Source organism: Hylobates moloch, unplaced genomic scaffold (assembly GCF_009828535.3).
Source record: "Hylobates moloch isolate HMO894 unplaced genomic scaffold, HMol_V3 SCAFFOLD_6, whole genome shotgun sequence".
Classification (NCBI taxonomy): domain Eukaryota; kingdom Metazoa; phylum Chordata; class Mammalia; order Primates; family Hylobatidae; genus Hylobates; species Hylobates moloch.
Genome location: NW_026652281.1, coordinates 82,892,811 through 82,904,401, shown reverse-complemented (window position 1 = coordinate 82,904,401; position 11,591 = coordinate 82,892,811). Strand labels below are relative to the sequence as shown.

Sequence of the window (11,591 nt, the reverse complement as noted above, 5' to 3'; positions counted from 1 at the left end):
TGGACAACGCCCACTGCTGAGGTCCTGAATCTTTCATGGATGCAGTCCACAGTTGAAATTTTGACTGTCATATATGGTTCCAGCCATAAGTAAAAGTTTTTCATAAAATTCAACATTCCTTCACATTAAAAATCCTCAACAAATTAGGCATTGAAGAAACAACTTAATAATAGCCATCGATGACAAAATCACAGACAACATCCTACTGAATGGACAAAAGCTGGAAGCATTTTACTTGAGAACCAGAAAAAGACAAGGATGCTCACTCTAACCATTCCTATTCAACATACTGAATGAGTACTGAAAATCCTAACCAGAGCAATCATGAAAGAGATGAAAATAAAAGACATCCAAATGGAAAGAGAGGCAATCAAACTATCTCTGGAGACAATATGATTCTATACCTAGAAAACCCCATAGTCTCTGCCCCAAAGCTCCAATGATAAACAACTTCAGCAAAGTTTCAGGATACAAAATCAATGTGCAAAAATCAGTAGCATTCTTATACACAAACAAAATCCAAGCTGTGAGCTAAATCAAGATTGCAGTCTTATTCACAATAGCCACAAAAAAAAACTAAAAATACAGCATACCAAGGTGGTGAAAGTTCTCTAAAATGAGAATTACAAAACATTGCTCAACGAAATCAGATATGACAAAAACAAATGAAAAAATATTCTATCATCATAAACAGAAAGAATCAATATTTTAAGACTATTTTAAGTGGCCATACTGCCCAAAGCTATTTACAGATTTAAAGCTATTCCTATCAAACTACCAATTATATTCTTCACAGAATTAGAAGAAAAGCTATTTTACATTTGTATGGAATCAAAAAAGAGCCCAAATAGCCAAGGCAATTCCAAGCAAAAAGAACAAAGCTAGAAGCATCACATTACCCAATTTCCAACTATACTACAAAGCTATAGTAACCAAAAGAGTGTGGTACCAATACAAAAACAGACACATAGACCAATGGACCAGAATAGAGAGCCTGGAAATAAAGCCACAAACCTACAACAATCTGATCTTTGACAAATTCAACAAAAATAAGTAATTCTGGAAAAAGCTCCCTATTCAATAAATGGCACTGGGAAAACTGGCTAGCCATATACATAAGATTGAAACTGGATCCCTTCCTTATATATAAAAATCTACAGCAAAAAAGAAAGCTCTCAAAACCCACAGCTACTTCGCTCACTTGAAGACATCTGTAAGTTGTTTTCTGTGTTTTTTATTTATTTTATTAAAATAAACTTACTGTTTGCAGTCTATAAAGAATTAACCCAGTTTCAGGAAACCGTGTTGCAGCAGGGAAGGTAAGCAATAGTTTCCCTGTCCACGTCTAGTTTCATTATGCACCCTGATGCTTCAAGATTTTCAGAAAGGCAGCAGCTTGGAAGAGTAAATCTATGCCCGGCCAGTGCTCAGGGTCACAGACTCAGTAACCTTTGGAGAAAGCCAGAGGGGAAGCCTAGCTTACTGTGAAACCTTTTAAAAACATGTTTACAGGCTTCAGTGAGTGCCTGTTCAGACTTTAGGAGAACATGGGCCTGGAAACATCCCATCCAGGCAGTTGAGAGGCAGCATCTTCCTCACACCCTGTCCCTGGACATTGGGGTGTCGGGGGACAGTCCTGGTTCTTTCACTGGAGAAAGGAGAATATGTTCATGTTTGACTTTCTTCTAAAACCTGTGCTGTGTCTTTGACTGCATGCTGGGAAGCACAAACGTTTGACTTCATGCAAAAAAGTCCAAAAACAACTAGAAGAGAAAAGTTTTGGTAATATAAGGTCATCTCTTCAAGTCCACCTTGGAAACCTGTAACATATATTTAAATACTACAGTGAAAGGCATCTTAATATACTTTTTAAAAGCATCTGAAGTAATCTGCTAAGATTAACTGTGTAAAAAAACATTGATTCCCTTTGAGGGCACTTTGCCCTTTGAAGAAGGGAAGGTGGGGCACAGAGGGTGCCCGGCCCAGGGTTAATGCTTCAGGCACCGGTCGGCTTCCAGGGAGCCTTGGGGCGGTCCCCACAGTAATACAGGAGCTCCTCCCAGGCCTCACTGTCTCAGGAAGCGATGAGGATGACGTGAGGTGGCTGTCGATGTCCTGCAGTTTGGTTTGGCAATTCCCACATTTGCTGTGATTGATCAGTCTTCCTAAGGGATTTGTGTCTCTAGTTGCATCCAGCAGGTTTTGCTCAGATACTGAAAACGGTAGATGTAGCAGCTCACGGAGGGTCTGGTGTGTAAAAAGCCTCCTGCATCTTGGCATCGCGATCTTGATGAGGCCTCATGGTTATTTCACCACAAAGTCACTCTGGGAGAACTGCTTGATGGCGATCGCATCCCTGCCTTTGCCATCAATGAGGTCAATCTTCATTCTTTCTTTCTTCCCATCTTCAATCAAATCATCTGGGATTTTCCTTTCTTCAGACTGCAGCTCACCTTTGCTCTTCGTGGAGCTGCTTCGTACAGGGTAGACATCCGAGAGTTTGCGAGTCTGTTGCGTTTTTCCTTGAGCTTTTTTCTGGAGTGGGGGATGGCGGGGCTCTGTGCCCTTGAAGGGCTTTCTCAGAGCTTGCTTGGCGATGCTGCATTAGTGGAATCACAAAATGAGGTTAGAGTTTTGGGAGGTTCTGCTGTTTCAGATTATTGGTTTGGAAAAGGTGCCAGGGGACTTCTTCTGGCATGTTTGATCTTCTGTTCCTCGGACTTCCTGGTGCTCCTCCTTGCATTTCCTTTCTCTTCTCTTTTCCTGGAGATTCCAGCTAATGGTTTCCTTGGCATTTGAGTCGGTGATGCGCAACTGAGCTCTCTTCCTGAAGCGGGGAGCGCATTCCAGAGCATTTGTTGGGGCTCAGGTAGGAATACATCTTTGATTGCCCGGTGAATACGTTCTCCCCGTCCGTGCAGGGCTCCCCGGGTCCCTCTACTCCACCATCTCCAGCCCGCGCCGTCGCTGCCACCGCCGCCTCCACCGCGCGGGGCTTGGGCGTCTTTCTGCCCATAGCCCCGCCTGGCCCTCGGAGGGACCCTGCGCCCTCGCAGGAGTCGCCACCGCCGTTGTCGCAGCTGATGCCGCCGTCACTAGCGCCCTCGTGGCTCCCCCTCCCCCGTGGCCAGAGAGGCAGGGCCGGGTACCCGCGCCACTGCAGCCCTGGGCCACCCTGAGCACAAGACACAGGGAAGGAGGCGCAGAGCCCTGTCCTCTGCGGCCCCGCCCACTCTCCACTGCCATTGCCCACCATCCGGCGCCTGGCCCGGGGAGGGGGCTCAGTTCAGCAACTGTGGAAAGCAAAGTGGGGATTTCACAAAGAACTTAAAACAGAAGTACCGTTAGATTCAGCAATCCTATTATTGGATATATACTAAAGAAATAGAAATCTTGCCATAAAGAGACGTCTATGGGGGTACAGGACAGAAACCCTTCACCTCCCAGGCACCTTCTGGGATAAGTAAGACTTGAAAATTTCCTGCGAGGCTCCCTGCAGGGGGCTCCTAGGCAGGCGCTGGCTTCCGGAAGGATTAAACATTTTTCATGAACCTAAGCCTCTCTTCTGTTGTCTTCGGTCAGATGGACAGGCATGGAGGCTGGAAAAACGTGATTCTTTGTTTTCATTTTTTTTTTTTCAGTTCTTTAAATTTAATATTTAGTGCAAATTTTATGATAAGGGAATAGGGGAAATATTGGAAGTAAAGTAGAAATTAATTAATTTACCATGTTACTAATACATCTTGTTGGTTTTGAAGTAAGCATTTTACATGTAATCATTGAAGCTTTGTTTTCATTTTAAACAAGAAGTTGACTTAAAAAACAAGTCGCCGTAATTGGAGGGAAAACTATTCAGGATTCAAGTTTTTTTCTTTACTTCCTTACTTCCCTTCCCTTCCTCCCTCCTTTTCCCCTCCCCCCCTCCTTTTTTCTCTTTTCTTTCTTTCTTTCCTTCCTTCCTTCCTTTCCTCTTTTCTTTTTTCCTCCTCCATCTTCTTCTTCTTCTTTCTTCTTCTTCTTTTTAGAAACACCTATCCCTACCTGGAGACATACATTCCATATATGACAATATATGGAACAGATATGCAGAAAGATTAGTTACAAAATTTATTTGAATTTATAATAATAAAAAGCATTAAAATCATCCAGTGTAAAAATGTATGCAAAAGTTTTTACATTGTTGCAGATTTTTGTTTTTTTGTTTATTTGTGCTTGTTTTGGTTAAGACCAATAAGTTCCTCTTCAAAGCTTCCTTAGTGTTTCTTGCTCTGTACACAGCCCTTCCTGCTTAATCTCTTAAGGAGCACTTGTTGCTCTGCTTAATCTGTAACTAGCAAACCTCTTACTCTTACTCTGTAAACAACCTTTCCCCGTGCCCAGACATGCCTTGTACTTCTTCTGTAAACAACCCTTCCCACCTTAGCAAAGTACAGCCTCTCCCTTCCCGCCTAATTAGCCATACTCAATTTCAAACAGTAGCCAATAGGGTTAGCTTAGATTGTGCGGTCCGACTCCAGCTAATGGGGAAAGGACACAGAAACAGGAATTGCGTTACGGATAAAAACCCCTACCCTACCCCGCTAGATGTGCTCTTGCAATCAGAAGGAAGCAGGCAGCGCCCTTCTGCAGAAGTAAATGTATCTTGCTGAGAAGTTTTCTAAGTGCTGGTTTTCTGTGTGGCACCAAGCACTTGTTTCTAACATCAATGAGGGCAAAGTAATTACTAGTAGATGCGGGTAAGAGCTGAGTGAGGAGCCACTGAAGAAAGGGACTCTGTTCCCACTCTATCTCCACTGGCTGTCAATCAACAGACGCCGCTGGTCATTTAGTAAAAACAACCAGGCACACAGAAACTGCAGTATGCTTGTACACCTACACCAGATACTTTCTGAACAGTAAAGAAATGGGGGTCGAGTGTGGAAGCTCATGCTTGCAATCCCAGCACTTTAGGGGACCGAGGCGGGGGGATCATCTGAGGTCAGGAGTTTGAGACCAGCCTGGCCAACATGGCGAAACCCTGTCTCTACTAAAAATACAAAAATCAGCCGGGTGTGGTGGTGCACACCTGTAATCCCAGCTACTACTCCAGAGGCTGAGGCAGGGGAATCGCTTGAATCCCGGAGGTGGAGGTTGCAGTGAGCCAAGATGGTGCCACTGCACTCCAGCCTGGGCAACAAGCCAGACTCCTCTAAAAAAAAAAATTAGAGGAAAGAAAGAGAGAGAGAGAGAGAATGAAAAGAAAAAGAAGAAAGAAAGAAAGAGAAAGAAAAAAAAGAAGGAAAGAAAGGAAGGCAGAGAAATGGGGAAGGAGAAAGCAATGGATAGAGAGAAGGATACTCTACCAGTCTCTTCCTGTCAGGTTGTGATGGAACCATATGGTGTTTTTCACATGAGAATGTCTGCCTGGTCTGTGGGAACAGAGTTCTAAGGTAAAGTAGCAGATGTGTTCTTAGTAGACACCTTGTCTGCTGCTGGAACACATACATTCTATCTTTGTCCCCCATTTCCGGCTATGCAGGTGTGTCTGTTTTACTGATTGCTGCTCATAAAACTGGAATCTGGTCTCTCTCATGAACAAACCCTGTCATTCAATGTAGGCTTCCACTAACTCACTAAGTGATATGTGCCTCCTTTCTTTCAGCTGCAGTCCAGCACCATCCTACCTGCTACCTTCAAATACACAGGATCATTGTCTTGAGGATTTTGTTTGTCTTTTGTTTTGTTTTGTTTTTTGAGACTGAGTCTCGTTCTGTCGCCCAGGCTGGAGTGCAGTGGCGCGATCTCGGCTCACTGCAAGCTCCGCCTCCCAGGTTCATGCCATTCTCCTGCCTCAGCCTCCCGAGTAGCTGGAACTACAGGTACCCGCCACCATGCCTGGCTAATCTTTTAGATTTTTAATAGAGACGGGGTTTCACCGTGTTAGCCAGGATGGTCTCGATCACCTGACCTCGTGATCCACCCGCCTCGGCCTCCCAAAGTGCTGGAATTACAGGCGTGAGCCACTGCGCCCCACCCGTCCTCAGTCTTGATTCAAACTTTCCTTGGCCACAGTGAAGCCTGAAATCTTCAGCTTCACAAAATTTCCTGTGAGGCTCCCTGCAGGGGGCTCTTAAGCAGGCGCGGGCTTCAGGAAGGATTAAACATTTTTCATGAAACTAAGCCGCTCTTCTGTTGTCTTCCAGTCAAACAGACACACATGGAGGCTAGAAAAACTTGATTATTTGTTTTCATTAAACAAGAATTTAACTTAAAAAACAAGACCCCGGAATTGGAGGGAAAACTATTTAGGATTCAGTTTTGTTTCTTGACTTCCTTACTTCCCTTCCCTTCCTCCCTCCTTAGAGGTCCTAAGTCTGTGCCAGACTAGCAAACTAGCAAGCCAGCAAGGAGGTGGTAGAGCTTTACTAGTGTTTTTATTACCATTCCTACAACAATAGCAGCAGCAACAGCAACTACTGCTTCTAATAGTGGTAATAATTATAGTAATGATAAATAACAACAGTAATTGTAATTGTTGATGTTTAGTTTATATATTTATAGTTGATAATGTTCTATAATTTACTTTTAGTAACTTTTATGGCATGTTACTTTTGGCATAAACCTCTGGACCCCTCCACATTACACCTTAAGGATGAATTTCACCTATGGACCTGTGGCTGCCCACCTGCCAGTGTGGGCCCTCTCTCCACTCCACCCCTAGACCTAAAATCTGGTTGACCTTTTGAGAAGACGTAGTAGCCATGGCACTCATATATCCATTTGATAACTTCCTGGAGTGGTTACATCTGCTGCCTGCCACTGGTAGCCCACCACACCTCATGTTGGTTGACCTGGACTGGGCAAAGAGGAGCATCTCTAGGGAGGCTCAGGTCTGACCTTCTCTCCTCCATCATAGGGAAGGGATCTAAGCATGGACAGAGGAAGCCTTCCTGACCCACTCGTACTCACTATTACCTGGCCTGTGGCCACCCCTAAAACAGGGGTGGGGGGACAGCTCCAACCACTTCCAAAATCCATCCCAGTCAGTAAGCAAGCCCCAGGAAAGTGGAATAGAGGCAGGATTCCCCCTGTCCCCTAGCCTTGGGGTGCATTGGTCACCTCCAAAAGCCCACAGGGTAGGTGGGGCCTCCAGCCCACTCTACTGGCACAGGTAAAAACAGCTCAAAAGACCAGCTATAGCATCAATACTGCAGGGTTCACAGCAGGACAGCGATGAACACTGCTCCCCACAGGGTGGAGAAAGAAAGGATGAACCTTGGCCAGGTGTGGTGGCTTATGCTTGTAATCCCAGCACTTTGGGAGGCCCAGGAGGGTGGATCAGCCGAGGTCAGGAGTTTGAGACGAGCCTGGCCAACATGGTGAAACCCCGTTTCTACTAAAAATGAAAAAATTAGCTAGGCATGGTGGTGCACACCTGTAATCCCAGCTACTCGGGAGGCTGAGGCAGGAGAATTGCTTGAACTGGGGAGGCACAGGTTGCAGTGAGTCAAGATCACACCATTGCACTCCAGTCTGGGTGACAAGAGAGAAACTCTGTCCCCCCCCAAAAAATAGTATGAACCTGAGGAGCGCCCTTGACTGCTGTGGGACAAACACTCATGACAATGATTTCAATAAATATATCAGAGTGAGGAGCTGCTCTGCTATGTAGGAAACCTCTACCCAGGAGCAGTTTGTCTCTGAAGGTTAACACCGGGATCCGCAAAAACGTGCATTACCTGATGGAGTGCCAACAGGACCACACTTTTTTTTTTGGTAGCAGTTCTCATGAGCAAACAGAAAGGCTTGATCCTTTATCATGTACATGGTTCCTAGGGTCTAGTGGGTAGACTTAGATTTCACAGTAGGGCCAAAATTTATGACTGTTTTTTCTCCATGGTCAGTAACTGCCCTGCAAGTGTGGAGAAAAAAAAAAAGGTCTACTCTGCCATAGGTGGGGCAGGAGCTGGTGGTTTGAGCCATGAAGTGCACTTGTGAATCATGTGGCCTTGAGGTAGATGGTAGAAATGTAGGACAAAAACAGCCTTTTTCTCTTGGTTTGGGTGTCAGGAAATGGGGTCTCAGTGCTTCAGTCATTTCAGGGTATGTGTTGCGGCCTTTAGGGCTCAGGTCTGGGATGTCACTGACTAACCATGCAATACCAAGTACCCGGCATCTAAGGGGTATAGAGTGTGTGTTGAGAGGAGAGTTGTAGAAAGTGTTTGGAGACATCCATGCTCCTGCTGTTGTTGAAGTGACAAAGAAGTGGCTGTCTTCTGGGTTGAGGAGGAATGTCCAAAGCCCTGGGGACCCAGTATCATTGGAAGACTTCCATTCAAGTTCTATACTTTCTTGCAATTGCTAAACTTCAGAAAACAGAGGAGATAAAACTTTTTGTAGCTGGTCTGGCCTTAGAGGTCCACAGCCTCTCATCAATGACCCAAACTGCCCCATACTGGACTCTCATCTATTACCATATACAAAAATCAACTCAAGATGGATCAAAGACTTAAATCTAAGACCAGAAACCATAAAAATTCTAGAAGATAACATCAGAAAAGCTCTTTTGGAAATGGTTTAGGAAAATAATTTATGGCTGATACCCCAGAAGCAAATGCAACAGAAACAAAAATAAGTAAATGGAACCTAATTAAACTAAAAACCAACCTTCTGAATAGCCAAAGAAATAATCAGCAGAGTCAACAGACAAGAAACAAAGTTGAAGAAAATATTTGCAAACTACACATCTGACAAAGAACTATATCCAGAATCTATAAAGAACACCCAAAAATTAGCAAGAAAAAAAAACAAATAATATCATCAAAAAGTGGATTAATAAATAATTCTCAAAAGAAGATACACAAACAGCCAACGAACATATAAAGAAAAAGCTAAGCATTACTAATTATCAGGGAAATGCAAATTAAAACCACAATGAGATATCACTTTAGTCCTGCAATAATGGCCATAATTAAAAAATAAAAAATAAATAAAAATAAATGTTGGCATGGATGTGATGAAGAGGGAACACTTTTACGCTACTGGTGGGAACATAAACTGGTACAACCACTATGGAAAACGGTATGAAAATTTCTTAAAGATCTAAAAATAGAACTACCATTTGATCCAGCAATCCCCCTATGGATACCAACCCAAAAGACAATAAGTCATTATATGAAAAAGACACATGTACACAAAGTATTACTGGTTACAGTATTAGTAAAAAAAGTGTTTTGGAAGGAACTAAAAAATGTTCAATCATTTATTAACTGAATATCTATTTAATCTTATTAATATACTGCATACATGACAAGCAAAACATCAAAACCAAATAGTTCAAAAAATTTGATAAAATAATAGATAATAATTTTAGCATTTTCTTGTCTCACCTCAAGCAGATATTGAACCCATTCTCACCGATTCATGCTCCTTACTTTAAACATGATGATTACATGCTGGAAAAAGCTAGATTTTCTGGATTATCGTTTTTGTATTTCTTCAATGAGGCCTTTGAGGGAATCAGTACTGGGTCTGGACAGGAAGAAATCATGGTTCCCATGAATAAAGGTAAACAAATAAAATGGATTTAATTTTTCTGTATCTTTGGACATTTATCTCAACTATCTGGGCTGAACAACTGACTGTTTTCTTCTATATACCAAAAATAGGCATTTTGTATAGCAAAAGGCCAGTTTCACTGCAGGGAGCCTTGGGAAAAGAGAAACAGAGAGAGGGAGGATCCTGGGGGCTGAAAGATGAGGGTAGTAATCTGGTCTTCTCTGAAAACAGTGCCCCCAAAACATAGCACGTTTAAACAACAAATAATATCTCACAATTTGTTGGAACTGGAATAGGGGCACAGCTTGGTTGGGTGTCTCTGACTCAGGGTCTTTCATGAGGCTGTTTGTTTTCAAGCTCACTCATGTGGCTATTGGCAGAATTCAACGTAGACTGAGAGCCTATTTTTCTTTGTCTATTGGCCTTGTCACTCCTTCAGTTCTCTGCCATATGGACCCATACACAGAGCAACTCATAACATTAACATTGGAGCTTGCTTCTGCAATGTGAGGAATACAACAGAGAGTCCCAGAGAGATACAGAGACAGGAACAGAGATTGAGGGAGCAAACACAAGACAGAGTGAGTAGAAGGGAAATTACAACATTTTCACATATAATCCTGGGAGCCATGATAGACTGATGGTCTATTTTCTCCCAAATTTATATCTTGAAATTGTAACCTTTAATGTAATGATATTAGGAGGTAGGAGATAATTAGGTCCTGAGGATGAAGTCCTCGTGAATAAGATTACTGGCTTTATAAAAGGAACCTCAGAGAGATTTCTCTTGTTCTCTCTACCAGGTGAGGATATAACCTGAAGTTTGCAGTCGGCAATTCAGAAGAGCTCTCACCAAAGGCTGACAATACTGGCATCTTGATATTCAACTTCCAGACTCTGCAACTATAAGAAATAAAATTTCATTGCTTATCAGCCACACAGTCTATGGTTCCTTGCTATGGCAGCCTGAAGTTTGAGGTGTTATCCTACCATTTTTGTTATATTCTGTTAGTCAGCAGTGAGTCACTAACCTCTTCATGCTGGGAGCTTTTATGCAGCTGCTCACTTTATATATCAAGGTGAGGCACATGCTTCTAATTCTAAATATAAAGAAAAACACTGGAAGGCTTAATGTCAGAAAATGACAATATTTGAATTTGATTTAATTTCAACATCTCATGGCACAAACTTAAAAATAAGGCACAGAGAGAAAATTACTCTCCCAAGATCACACTGCTGGACCCCAGGCCTGTTGAGATTATATATCACGCCACCTCCCACCCCTTATGGTAATTTTTGCATCTTTAAGTTTGCACATTATCTACTTGTGATGCCATACCATGGGTTTTATAAGTTTTACCTCATATACACCTGATGAGTTTCCCAGGAAGACTATTCTAGCATTGTTACCATTGTGCATGTTGGGTGACAGAGAAGGTCCTGAAACACACACTGACTTGTCTAAGGTCACAGAAATAGTAAGACAAGATGTTCTGACCCAGATCTGTCTCAAACGTGGGTCCTCAACCACATCCAGCTTTTCTCAGGAAGCTGAGAAAGGGGCGTAGGGGCTGTGTTCTCATAATTGTGAACAGCTGGGGAGTTTACATGGGAAAGGAGGGTGAGCAGTCAGGAGCCCAGCAGGGTCTGTGGGTCGGTGTTGTTGAAGGAAGGAGCCCAGGTGATGGAATCTTGAAGTGACCTCACTTCCTTAGTTACAGACTCCAAGAGAATTTGGAACCCTGGTAACCGGGACCCTCATTTTAGAGATAGCCCTGTGTTTAGTAAGAAGATTCTGAAGACAGCAAGATGTTTTCCTGCTGTGTCTTGGATTTCTGAGGGTCTCACCTCAGGAAGGCTTGAACTGACAGCATTTTCTTATGATGTAGACATTGGCTCATTCCTCACCCTGGATCTTCTGGAAGGGGGTGCCCATAGGTAACAGAAGGCCACGCAGGGCAGGCCCAACCAGGCCAGGCCTCACCTTTGATATCATCTGGGCAGCCCTACACCTCTCCTCAGCACCATGTCTTGTGGGAAAGAAAGAGATAATG

General features: G+C 43.3%; 1 long non-coding RNA gene and 1 pseudogene across 1 annotated transcript; both read right to left on the bottom strand.

Annotated features, from left to right (window-relative positions):
• Positions 1–1,996: 1,996 nt before the first annotated feature.
• Positions 1,997–3,256, bottom strand: LOC116470580 (N-lysine methyltransferase KMT5A-like; annotated as a pseudogene).
• A 226-nt stretch (positions 3,257–3,482) lies between these two features.
• LOC131383832 (uncharacterized) lies at positions 3,483–9,500 on the bottom strand. The gene is made up of 3 exons (XR_009214187.1): positions 9,369–9,500; positions 7,719–7,891; positions 3,483–3,599 (listed from the first exon to the last, which is right to left on the bottom strand). It is a non-coding gene; the product is annotated as an uncharacterized LOC131383832 (long non-coding RNA).
• Positions 9,501–11,591: the final 2,091 nt, after the last annotated feature.